Source organism: Hyaena hyaena, unplaced genomic scaffold (assembly GCF_003009895.1).
Source record: "Hyaena hyaena isolate Hyena2069 unplaced genomic scaffold, ASM300989v1 scaffold_1542, whole genome shotgun sequence".
In the NCBI taxonomy this organism is placed as follows: domain Eukaryota; kingdom Metazoa; phylum Chordata; class Mammalia; order Carnivora; family Hyaenidae; genus Hyaena; species Hyaena hyaena.
The window spans coordinates 263,532-275,289 of NW_024082170.1; the positions used below are offsets into that span (position 1 = coordinate 263,532).

General features: G+C 41.1%; 1 long non-coding RNA gene across 3 annotated transcripts; it reads right to left on the minus strand.

Moving 5' to 3' along the window:
• Positions 1 to 4,165: 4,165 nt before the first annotated feature.
• LOC120225912 lies at positions 4,166 to 11,263 on the minus strand. 3 transcript variants are annotated; one of them, XR_005526902.1, is made up of 5 exons: positions 11,202 to 11,263; positions 8,462 to 8,672; positions 7,412 to 7,507; positions 5,243 to 5,331; positions 4,166 to 4,203 (listed from the first exon to the last, which is right to left on the minus strand). It is a non-coding gene; the product is annotated as an uncharacterized LOC120225912 (long non-coding RNA). The 3 variants fall into 3 exon arrangements; XR_005526900.1 differs by lacking the exon at positions 4,166 to 4,203 and having other exon boundaries at positions 5,116 to 5,331; XR_005526901.1 differs by lacking the exons at positions 4,166 to 4,203; positions 7,412 to 7,507 and having other exon boundaries at positions 5,116 to 5,331.
• Positions 11,264 to 11,758: the final 495 nt, after the last annotated feature.

Here is an 11,758-nt window from a genome sequence, read left to right on the forward strand (position 1 = left end):
ACACTTTTCAGGTGAGTGGTATTTGTTAAATTAATGATTATATCACTTTTCCTCCTTCCTTATATTAATGATTCTAATAGAGCATTAATGTAAAAGCTTTGTGAATCCAGATCTATCACGGATCTTAGCGTGGCCTTCGTTTCTTCCTCCCTGTGGCGGGAGGCATCAACGCTATTATTATTTCTGTTGTTTGTGGTCCATCAGACAGTTTTCAGTTCAGTTGATAGTGTTCATCTCAAAGCCAATTTGAATTAATTTTTTATGAAAGATTTATGGAGACCATGTATGTCGAAGCTCTAAATTTATTACACACCTTGCCTTCCTTTTCCCACTAATTTAGTTATTTTTATCAAGAAAAGAAAGCAAGTTTGTCTGAATTATTTTTCCTTTTTAAACCTCCGCTATTTATGGCCCCATGTTTCAACATTGTGTAAGTATCTGAGGAAAATTCCTACTTAAAGTTTGTTTTATTATTTTATTAGAATTAGAGTAAAACCAATTACGTGCAGATCGAGAAATACACTTAAAGTAATGCATTGATGACGTACTGCATTCATAAAGGTGGATGGTGTTTATAGGCTTAGAGTAGAAAGGATTTCCTAGGCAAGGCAAAAATCCAAAGACTCACACAGGAAAAGTTCGACACATTTAATTACTCATTAAAAAGTTAAAATTCCTATTCTGCAAAGAAAGAGGCCATAAACAAAGCTAAGAGACACATGGCAGACTAGGAAGAGAAAATAGATACATCCAATATACAAAGAGCTTCTACAAAATAAGAAGAAGCTATCTAATGGAAAAATAGGAAAGTAATTCAATCTGGCAATTAGAAGAAATATAAATGTCCAAAGCATGTTGTAAAAATGTTCAGAATCACTAATAAAAAGAAAATGTAAATTAAAACAATTTTTAAAACAGGCCAAAAATTTTAAGAATTAACAATGTGCAGAATTGTGAGGAGTACAGTTGTAGTCAAAACCAGTACAAACTTTTGGGGAAGGTGATTTGGAGTCTGACACCTAAGAATCTGTCCTACAGAAATAATGGAGTGAGCACTATACACATATGTATAGAGATTTTCTAAAAAGGGCAGCAAATTTGAAATAACCTAAACGTTCTTTTGGTAAGCAGATGATTACGAAAATGATGACCCCTCCATTCCATAAAATAGTATGCTAGTATACAAAGTAAGTGAACTGACCTCGAGTGACATTTCTGATAATTAATTATGTTCAAAAATAAAGATGTAGACTATAATATAGTCGTTTTTGGTATCAAAAGAGGTATATGGGTAGCATGCAGGAAAAAATCTGTATGAAGTTCACTGACAATTAATGAATACACTGAGTGTATGAAGTTAGAGAGCCAAAGGTGAAGTTTCTTATAAGTTACTTTAAATATTTTGATAAGGATTATGGGTGACAGATATTTCTCTTATCTGTATAGCTATTTTACAATTTAAAAAATCTTAAGAATAAAAGATTAAATAAAGTGCTAATATTTTCTCTAGGTTCTTTGCATCAATATTTCTTCTCCTTTTTAAAAAATATATTAACAATAGTTTTCTTAATTTTTACCACATGCTCTCCATATTTTTGCCCCCCAAATTTCATTACCCAAAACCACTTTCTTTCATGCTGTTTGGATCAAGGATGCACTTTGAAATAATAATATCTGTGAATAATATGTATTTTCACTTACCCACAGTTACCTGCCCTTCTTTACTAGTTATTACATTTTTGAAGAAAGTCTATGGCATTAAAAGCATACAGTGATATTGCTGCAACATCAGTGACTTTATTGCATTTCAATAAAGAATAACCCCAGTTTACTTTGTAAACTGAGCCATTTTATGATTTTAGCATGATCACAGAACTGGTTTTTAAGTACCAGAGGAAATATAGATTTTTTTTCTGGAACAAGAATTCTCACTTTCAGTTCTAAGTGATTCTGGGATACAGGTTTACTCTTCTGATCTCTCCACACGTGTTTGTGTCATCATTTGCTCATTCTGTCTACTGCTTCAAGAGTGAAAGAACAATGGTCTTTGCCTTCCAGGTTACTAAAATTCACATTCTCATCTTTCGGGGACTGCATTTCCAGCCCTACTCAGATGTCTGATTGTCAGCTTTATGTCTCAGAGAGTATTCCTTGCAATTCAGGTACAGTAAAGTATCTAGTGCCGGCTAGCCTCTGTGTACTATATAACTTTTATAGTCATTATAAAAAATAATTTATTGAAAAAACTTAAACCTTATCCAACTCAGGTGACTTTTGATTTAAATGTCTGTGAGCCTGGCCATGGTAATCAGTGATGGCAGATTTTTTTTTTCTGAATGAAGTTTGCTGTTTATATCACAAAGTTAGAAGGTATGAAAATAACGTCATCTCAAAGATAACCCGGTAGAAGAAATGAAGAGTCCGTAGCCCCCATTTTACCATGACTTGCTTTGGAATCACATTTAATACAAGGCCTGGAGAAATTTCCTATTCTTTGTGTCATATTTTTTCTCTTCTATATATTTTTACTTTATTTGGGCTGCTACATAGTAAAGTCTAAAATACAGCAAGCCTCACTCCCTATGACTGTTTATTGGAAATACTTTGTTAGGTGAAATTATGAAGAGCAATGTAAGCTATTAACAGTGATATTAGACATTCAGAATAATAATTAATTATGAAACGATTTTTAGGAGGTTATTTAAAGGTGATGCGACAGGCAACAAATCTCTACGAATGCTTAACTGCTTAAGCTCTGAAGACATAAACTCCCAATATATTGTGATCTGAATTTAAAGGCACTGTGCTGACGGTAGTATTTCCTATGCACACGGGTGCGGCTGACAAGATCAATGTGTCCTCTGTGCTCCTTACGCTCTCCGGTTAGGAATTGTCTCCACTGCTTGGGGAGGTGTGTTTCCATACCTGTGGTTTGCTTTGTTACTTAGACTTTAAACATTAAAATGAAATCACTCCTTACTCAAATGCAAATGCAAATAGCACCAAGCTATTTTTATATTTGCCAACTGAGCTCTTCTGACTCGGACTGTGGTCAAAGCAATTAAGTCATCTTTCATCTGTGGGTAGTTTGATGTGCCAAGACCCAGAAATATCATTTGTGTTGATCATGCTACCATTTAAAAGAAAGCAATTTGCATACTACTTAAGGTCAGAACGGCTCTTCACTTTGTGGGGTTTTTGGTACTTTCAAACTCCTTATATTTTCTAGCTACCCAGGCTGATGTTACAGCTAGTTTTCTTTTAAATGCATGGGCTTCTTTGTTAATTTAAGAAAGATACTATGATACACAAGTAGACACGTTGAAAACAATCTCAGCCTACAGTTAAGAGAACATATGATGAATATAGGCATCTTCGGTAGAACCGGATGCAGGTTAGGGTATGAAGACATGATTGTGATCTCCAGAAGCTTTAACATCAGTCTCTTTCATCAACCTCAAACTACATTGAGAAGTAAGACCGACAGGAGAACCAAACTTTAAGGAGTGACAGAGATCTGAAAACTGCTGGCTTACTTAATAGAATATCTTAAATGAATGTTCAGAAAAAAGAACCTCTCACATGGTAAGTTTCAGAAGAGGAAATGTATCAGAGAGGCTTACTGGTGACATGGTATCCAAGAAAGCATTGATTAGTAGTGAGGGTGACTCATAACAGAGGTGACAGTTTTGAGCCATGGGTAGGAGTGAGATGTAAGAGAAAATGGAGAGGGCTCCAGGAAGAATTTCTTCAGCCTATTTTTGAAGAGTAACAGTCCTGCGAGGAGAAATTGTGCTTCAAAGCTCATTAGCAGGACGAAATGTGATCTTCATCTTGAGGACAGTAAGCAGCCAGTTTAAAACTCACCTGAAGTAGCAGAATCAGGAAAGCTCCTGGCTCTGCGAAGCATGCCACGGTCGTTTTGTAACCTGACTTAAGGTAAGTGGTGACAAAACCAATTTAAACACTCCAGCAATGCATCCGTCTTGTATGAACTTGATCTAGTTCGTGCAGTAGGATGCAGAGAGCAAGGCAGCAAATATCCAGCCGACGTGTACCGAACTTTCTTTAAATCTTGATTCTAAGATTTCTGTTTTTGGAAGCAGGTATCTAATTAATCTTGTTTTATTAATGTAGTTGTATTTTAGTAACAACAAACAAATTTCCAAGTGAGACATGTGTTAACTGCTGGGAAGCTCCAGGCTGTAGAGGAGAGAAGGTATCGCACAGTTAAGATGAAGCTGTTTTATGGGCGCCTGGGTGGCTCAGTCAGTTAAGCTTCCAACTGGATTTCGGTTCAGGTCATGATCTCACAGGTCACGAATTCGAGCCTGGTATTGGGCTCTACACTGACTGACAGGGCAGAGCCTGCTTGGGATTCTCTCTCTCTCTCTCTCTCTCTCTCTCTCTGCCCCTCCCCCACTTGCACTATCTCTTTCTCTCTCAAAAAATACATATATAAATAAAATTTTTTAAAAAAGATGAAGCTCCTTTATGAGGTCAATGCTACCCTAGATGGTGCGACTGCCACCTAGTGGCATGAATTTATATACATGACACAAACAGTACAGAGTATCTTGTTAGTTAATTCAGTATAATTTCAGTAACGCAACCATTATACTAGAGATCATAAAAAGAAATGTTCTACTAGTGATTGAAAATAGCAAATTGTAGCTTTTTCTTTACGTGCACGAGAGACACCCTCCTTTATCACAATCTCCCCTTCTTAGTGACTCTGTATACACTCCATCGCCCTTATAATTGCATAGACACCGTTTACTTCAGGAAAGAGATGGAAAATAATCACAGCCTGCAAGGCTTGTAAATTTATTTGGAGGTTACAAAGGCACTTATTGCAAAATGGACCATTAGATAGACAAACAGATACTTCTTAAAATCTCATTTTATAATACAAAAATGGATTTTATGGATTTTCCATTTGCTCAAATGCATAACATAATTTCAACACTTCACATCCTTGTAATGATTTAAGGCTTTTAAGAGTGGCTGGTGAATGCCTTCATATATCTCAGCGGTCTCTCTCTCACTGATTCTCACCTTTATTTGTTTTCAACCCATCTGTAAACACATATTTGATATTTTATATTCATCGTATTCAGGTTTCATCTTATTTTTTTATTATGATTTTACTTTAATTTGTGACTGTGAATAATTACACACTTTATTTTATGTCTTAAAGAGACAAAAATGCTTGCAGCCACATTCTATAGCTTTTACGTACAGGAAGGCAGCCGGCTCCACTTCCCCCTTCACATTCCACAGCCCCAGGGAATATGTAGGGAACCGCCATGTTCCAAAACACATTCAAGCCTGATGTCAATGGAGAGAAAAAAACCAAGGTGCATAGTTAGCTGACCTAAGCATTTCTTTGACTTTCTATCATAAACTTTAGGAAGTCTTGGGACCTGGAGTTTTTTCCTTAATTAAATTGTATGACTTATAAAATTAATAAGCCTGTTTTTTCCCCCGGATCCTCAATGTCTTAATCTATATAATGACTGTAGTGTTTTCCTATCTGGCATCTATCAGGGGGAAGATTGGGCTGGCTTCCCATTTCTTCATAGCGATACTCAATGCCTGAAGACAACAGAGTAGAGGCTAATTCTGAGGCAAGGTATGGCCCAAGAATGTTACCTCCATCAAAGGTGTCCAATAAGTCTGCAGGCCAGTTGGCAACTATTAACAAACAGGAGCAAACTCAACACTGTTGAGTCCATCCTGGAAGAACCACTTGCTGCTGAAATTCAGCCAGCCATGCAGTTAATTAAAGAGCTCAGGAAGTCAGAGCGCTTGATAAAAGGATGGAGGTGAGCATTTTATTCCAATTAAAATTAAGACAAAATATCTATGGAGATTATTAGAATTAGGACACAACGTAAACCTTGATGGCCTAAAGAAAATATTTAATGAACAATAAATGAAATGAGAGATAGGAGAAGTGTTCACGTTGCAATATCCTCAGCTCTCAGTATTATCGATCAAGACTATTTAAAAGCAAAATATAGTTTGAAAATAGCCACAATAAGTTCAACCACCCCAGTTTTCTGTGACTGATTAATTTTAGGGGCAAGAATTTATCTGAAATTAGAATGTTTTACGTTTCCCTTCTGTTTTGCTGTTAAGTGCAAATAAAGTTGAATAATTTTGAAGTATGCATAGAACAGTGCCTATTTTGTTTACTATTTATTATTTACAAGTATATGCATACAGAGATGTCCAAGTGTATGCTCACTTATGTTTAAGAAGAATAACTTCTGGGTAGTTGGACTTAAAGTCATTAATTTCTTTGGGTTTTGGCTGGAGTCTTGTGAAAATACAAGTGTCATTTACCAAAGTCAGCTTTTTAAAAAATTTTTAGTGTTTTTTATTTATTTCTGAGAGAGACAGTGTGAGTAGGGGAGGGTCAGAGAGAGACGGAGACACAGAATCCGAAGCAGGCTCCAGGCTCTGAGCTGTCAGCACAGAGCCCGACGCGGGGCTCGAACCCACGAACCGCGAGATCATGACCTGAGCCGAAGTCGGACGCTCAACCGACTGAGCCCCCCAGGCGCCCCTCAAAGTCAGTTTTAAGTAAAAGAATATAATTCAGTGTCTTAGCTTTAGCTCCCACCATTCCTTTTTCCTGTGATTCCTGTTTTTGGGCTTTGTGACCATAAACTTGGAATGAAGCATCTAAATGCTTTGTTAATTTAAATGACTGAAATAAGTGGTGCTATTTGACATGCTGAGTGCATAACACAAAGATAGTATTCAAATTAAATATTATACCAGATGTACCCACGCTCCATACGGGTAGTTTGCAAATGTTGCTTATTGTGCATTATGCATATCATGATTTCCTTTGATACCTAAAACTGTGAACTTTTGTTAGAATATGCATTATTTTGCTTCCAAACTCTTAACTCTATGTTGTTAAAATTGTATATGTTAAAATGTGGTTGGTAAAAGAAGGGCTTGGGGGGCTTCTCAAATGGAGTCTGAAAAAGGGTTAAAATCAAGTAAAGCAAAAGTCATTGTTTGTAGTGTGAACATGGAGAGATGTATTTTAAAATTCAATATAGGCTTTGAGAAAAACAAAGCATTTCTTGAAGTATTTGATAGTGATTAATTGACGACAATACGATGTTTAGACTTTTGGAGTGCACCCACTTAAAAATATGAGAATGTGGCCCAGAGCAGGAATGTGCCTTCCCTGTTCACTTGACAGTGACATAGCTTTCACCATCATCAGCATATGCAAATCACTCAGATAACCCTGGCGATTATCATATGCAATCTACACCATCGGTTGCTTTTCCTTCTTGGTTATTTCTTGATTATCTCATTATGTTTTCCTTGACGATTATGTTCTTTCTTTCACTTGTCTTCCTTTGTAATATTTTCATCTTACCTTGCCGTGAATATTGAAGTCGCCAAGAGGAAATGAAATAGTACCCCATTCACTGCTGGACCTTTGACCCACCGAAACACTGTGCAATGCCTGATTCTAAGGCGAAAAAGACATGGATCTTGTTCTCAGAAAGTTGACCACATAGGACGTAAGAGGTGGAAATTATATATTGATGGTGGTTTCTTTATTACCAAAATGGATATTCCTTTATTCCCTAAAGCAATCACAGCTTTGAAATATAACGAGAACATGAGTTTTTAAGCCGCACCGAGTGACATGAGTTTGAACCCTAGCTCTGTTACTTAGTAACTGTGAATTGAACTCCAGTTTACTCGTTAAAATTTTAAAGAAAGGAAATGATACCTCATGCAATTATGATGTGGAATAAATGAGGAGATATTTGTGAAACTAGTCCACTCTGGGGGTGCCTGTGTGGTTCGGTTGGAAAGTGTCCAATTCTTGACGTCAGCTCAAGTCCTGATCTCTTGGCTTGTGGGTTTGGGCCTCGGGCTCCATGCTGACCACACAGAACCTGCCTGGGATTCTATCCCTCTGCTCTCTCTCTTCCCCCCCACCCCCAAATAAATAAACTCAGAAGAAAATAAAAGACTAGTTCGCACTGTGGCACATTGTGCTCCCTTGATAATAATGTTTTCTTTCTCACCTAATTCAAATTGCACTACAACTGTATTCCTGATACCTATGAAAAAGCCATCTTCCTCCCTCTGTTTTGTTTTACTATATTTCACGCCTGTATCCTTACAAGGGAATCTATCCCTGCACCTCTATCTCTATATCCTTGCCGTTTTCCACCTTTCTTGGTTTTATACATTTTCATTCTTATTTGATTATATATTGTCTTGACAAGATTCCCATTTTTTAATTATTATCAAAACATCGCCCTCTCTCTCTCCATTCCTCGCAATCCCCGTGGTGACAGCAGGCCGCCATTCCCCCCGCCACCATGTCTGGCCTGGTCTCTTAGGCCAGTAAGTCATGAAGCAAGGTGTTGGGGTAAAGAAAGCGACTTTATTCAGAAAGCCAGCTCACGCAGAAGATGAGGGACTATTTCCCTAAAAATCATCTTCACCCGTCTTGAAATCTGAGCTTCTTTGACATTAGGAAAAAGGGAAAGCAGGAGAGGGTTGGAATCCAGAGGGGACTGAAGTCCGCAGCCAGCTGCGAGGACCGGAGGAAGGTTGTGAGACTTTTCTGTCTTTGGCCGCTGACCTTTGCGAACAGCATTCCGGTCATGAAGCTGCTAGAAATGTTAGACACGCAAAGGTCATTTCTGTACATGCCCCCTTATCTCCTCTGCGGAGCGCGGCTTCCGGAGGGGCGGTGTGCACGGGGCTTCACACGCCGGTGCCGCAGGCTCAGCGGAGGTCAGAGCAGCAAGGGGGGGGAGGCGCTATGGAGTCAGATGTGCCCGGTCTCTCCCTGTCATACCCCCCCCCCCCCCCCCCCCCCCCCCCCCCCCACCCCCCCCCCCCCCCCAGTACCAGCAGCACCTGGCCTTGCCTCTCGCTCTTAGACAAAGGGGCACCTTTCCCGCCACGCGGGCCTGTCCCTCCCCGGGGACTTGCCGCACGTCCGTTTTCTCCGGGAATGCCTCGCGTCTCCCACCACCCCGTCTCCGCTGTGCTATTTCTAGTAGTGGCCACCTGTCACTCCATCCGAACACAAAACACAACTAGCCTGTCCTCATTCTTTTTTTTTTTTTTTAATATATATTTTTTAAATTTATTTCTAGGAGACAGAGAGAGGGACGGCGTGAGCAGGGGAGGGTCAGAGAGAGAGGGAGTCACAGACCGAAACAGGCTCCAGGCTCCGAGCCGGCCGTCAGCACAGAGCCCGACGCGGGGCTCGAACCCACGAACCGCGAGACCACGGCCTGAGCCGAAGCCGGCCGCTCCGCCGACGGAGCCCCCGGGCGCGCCGGGACTGTCCTCATTCTCGCGGCTGCCGCTAGCCGCCTTCTCTGCCGTTCTTTCCCTTCGAGGTCAAGTTTCTTGAGAACGCGGTTGGCGTTCTTTTCCTCCACTTGCGCTCTCCCCAGCCCTCCGTCCGCGACCGTCCGACCGGCGCCGGCCACGCTCGGCCAAAACTGCTTCCACTCAAGGCGTTTTCGACATCTGGCTTCAGAAACCCCATTCATTTGAAAGCAATTTCGCTTCTCTCACGGGAGCTGGCCCCCGTGTTGGGCGCAGGAGTGGACGGCGCCCTGCGGGCCCCGCGCGCCGGCCGCTTTCTCCGCGGGGCCCGCGTTCTTCCAAGCGGGTCCCCTGTTTGCGTCCCTGCCCTTTCACTCCATTCTCGGTCCGTTCCGAGAAGTAGGTCTTTCCATAAAATATCCAACCTCGGGAATAAATGTGTATTACTGGGACTAGTGGTCTATGGCAACAGACGGTACAATACCGGTGGCCGAGCAAGTACGACTTTATTTCTGATCCGTTCTCGGTCCAAGGTGGCTGTTCTTTCGTGGGCAGCGCTTGCAAGTGCCGATGCTGGATTCTGGCTCCTTTCATTGTCTCGCTGCTGTTATCTGCAACATACAGGCTCCCGGGGCACTGTGGGAAGGGACCCAGAATGGCGAGAGCACGCTGCTAATGATCTGCGTCAGTCTGGAAACGACACACATCGCTTCCGTTCACACTGCGTCAGCCAGACCGGCCACACGGCCTCCCTCACACGCGAGGCGACTCTGGCGACTCAAACTGTAGAAGGCGCGCGCGCGGATCTTCAGTGTTAGCCACAATTCATCACAGTTTTCAACTTTTATATGACTTCGACAATTCTCAGCAATGATTGCATTCACTCTCCCAAAGGGTCATTAAGGGCTCTTTTGTGTCTCACCAAGGATCGCCATTAACATTCACTGTTATTTGAGATGCTGATGCATTTAATGTCATAACGAGGTCCCAGGGAATGCCGCAGATTGTCTAAGGAGAGGCCTTGTCTGTATCTTGTCTCCAGTAAAACAGCTTTCTAGCGTCTCTCTGCCTCATTGATGCACCCTCTCTTTTCAAAACTCATCAGGAAACATACCCTTCTCCCTGGACTATGCCTCTTGATTTATTTCTTCCTCTGCTCTTTATTATTTAACTCTGCATAGTTTAATTAAGTTAGGTTACATTATTGAGTATTGAAGATGGTATTCAAAGAAAGCTGTTATACAATATTTAGCATTTTTATTTCACTTGATGTTTCCAAAGCTCTTCACAATATTAATTAGTAAACTGTCACAACATTCCAGGGAGCGAAATTAATTATATCTTTTTTTCTTTTGAGAAATAGCCCACCTCCGCAAGGAAGTATACTTAGCTTCACGGATTTATCTATGTTAATATTAGATAGTAATATATCTATATTAATTAGCTTCTCTTGGCCCAATACCAGTGGGAATGTATAGTGTTAGAAGTACTGGCAAAATCGGGGCGCCTGGGTGGCTTAGCCGGTTAAGCGTCCGACTTTCGCTCAGGTCATGATCTCGCGGTGCGTGGGTTCGAGCCCCGCGTCGGGCTCTGCGCTGACTGCCAGCTCAGAGCCTGGAGCCTGTTTCAGTCTGTGTCTCCCTCTCTCTCTGACCCTCCCCTGCTCACGCTGTCTGTCTCTCTCTCTCCTAGAAATAAAATAAAAAACATTAAAAAAAAAAAAAGTACTGGCAAAAGTTTCCAGAACTCTTACAATGCATCGGAAACCATGGTAAATACCGTATGCAGGTGAAATCCTCACGTCTCCACGTTATCCCGATTAGGTACTTGAGGTTATTATGCCCCAGATCACCTACCTCACAAGCTGCGTTGCCCGTTCACATTGTCTGAAGCTGATAATCTACTGTAGCACTTGCGGAATACCCAAGGTACTGGGACAGTACTGAGTATGATGTCACAGGACTGACGCCCGAGACGTCATAAAACATGACAACGTGCTTATAACTCTTCATTAGTTGCCCAAAACCTCCTCCGCAGGATTTTCTGTGGAAAAGACCTCTTCGTTGATAAGCTTCTCAGTGGCATAGGGACAACTTGGGTAGAATTTTATCCTCCCCGCATTTTCTATTCCCAAGAATAATTAGGGTTTAGAACTTGGCAAGCTAGCGAGTTCGACTGTCCGAGGGGCGGCGTCAAACTGGATCATAGACTGTTTGCTTTGGGCATCTTAAAGGAACTTCAGTAAGAAATCCCTAATTAATGAAATCACACTTGTGCCAAATTTCGGCATTTAATACCACCTTTCTGGTGGTTCTTTTTATGTGCTCTTTTCCCCGGATGGTGAGCGCATCCCACTTAGAGAGTGTTGGACTGGAGATGAGACTAGACGACTTCCAGCCATGTAAGATGACTT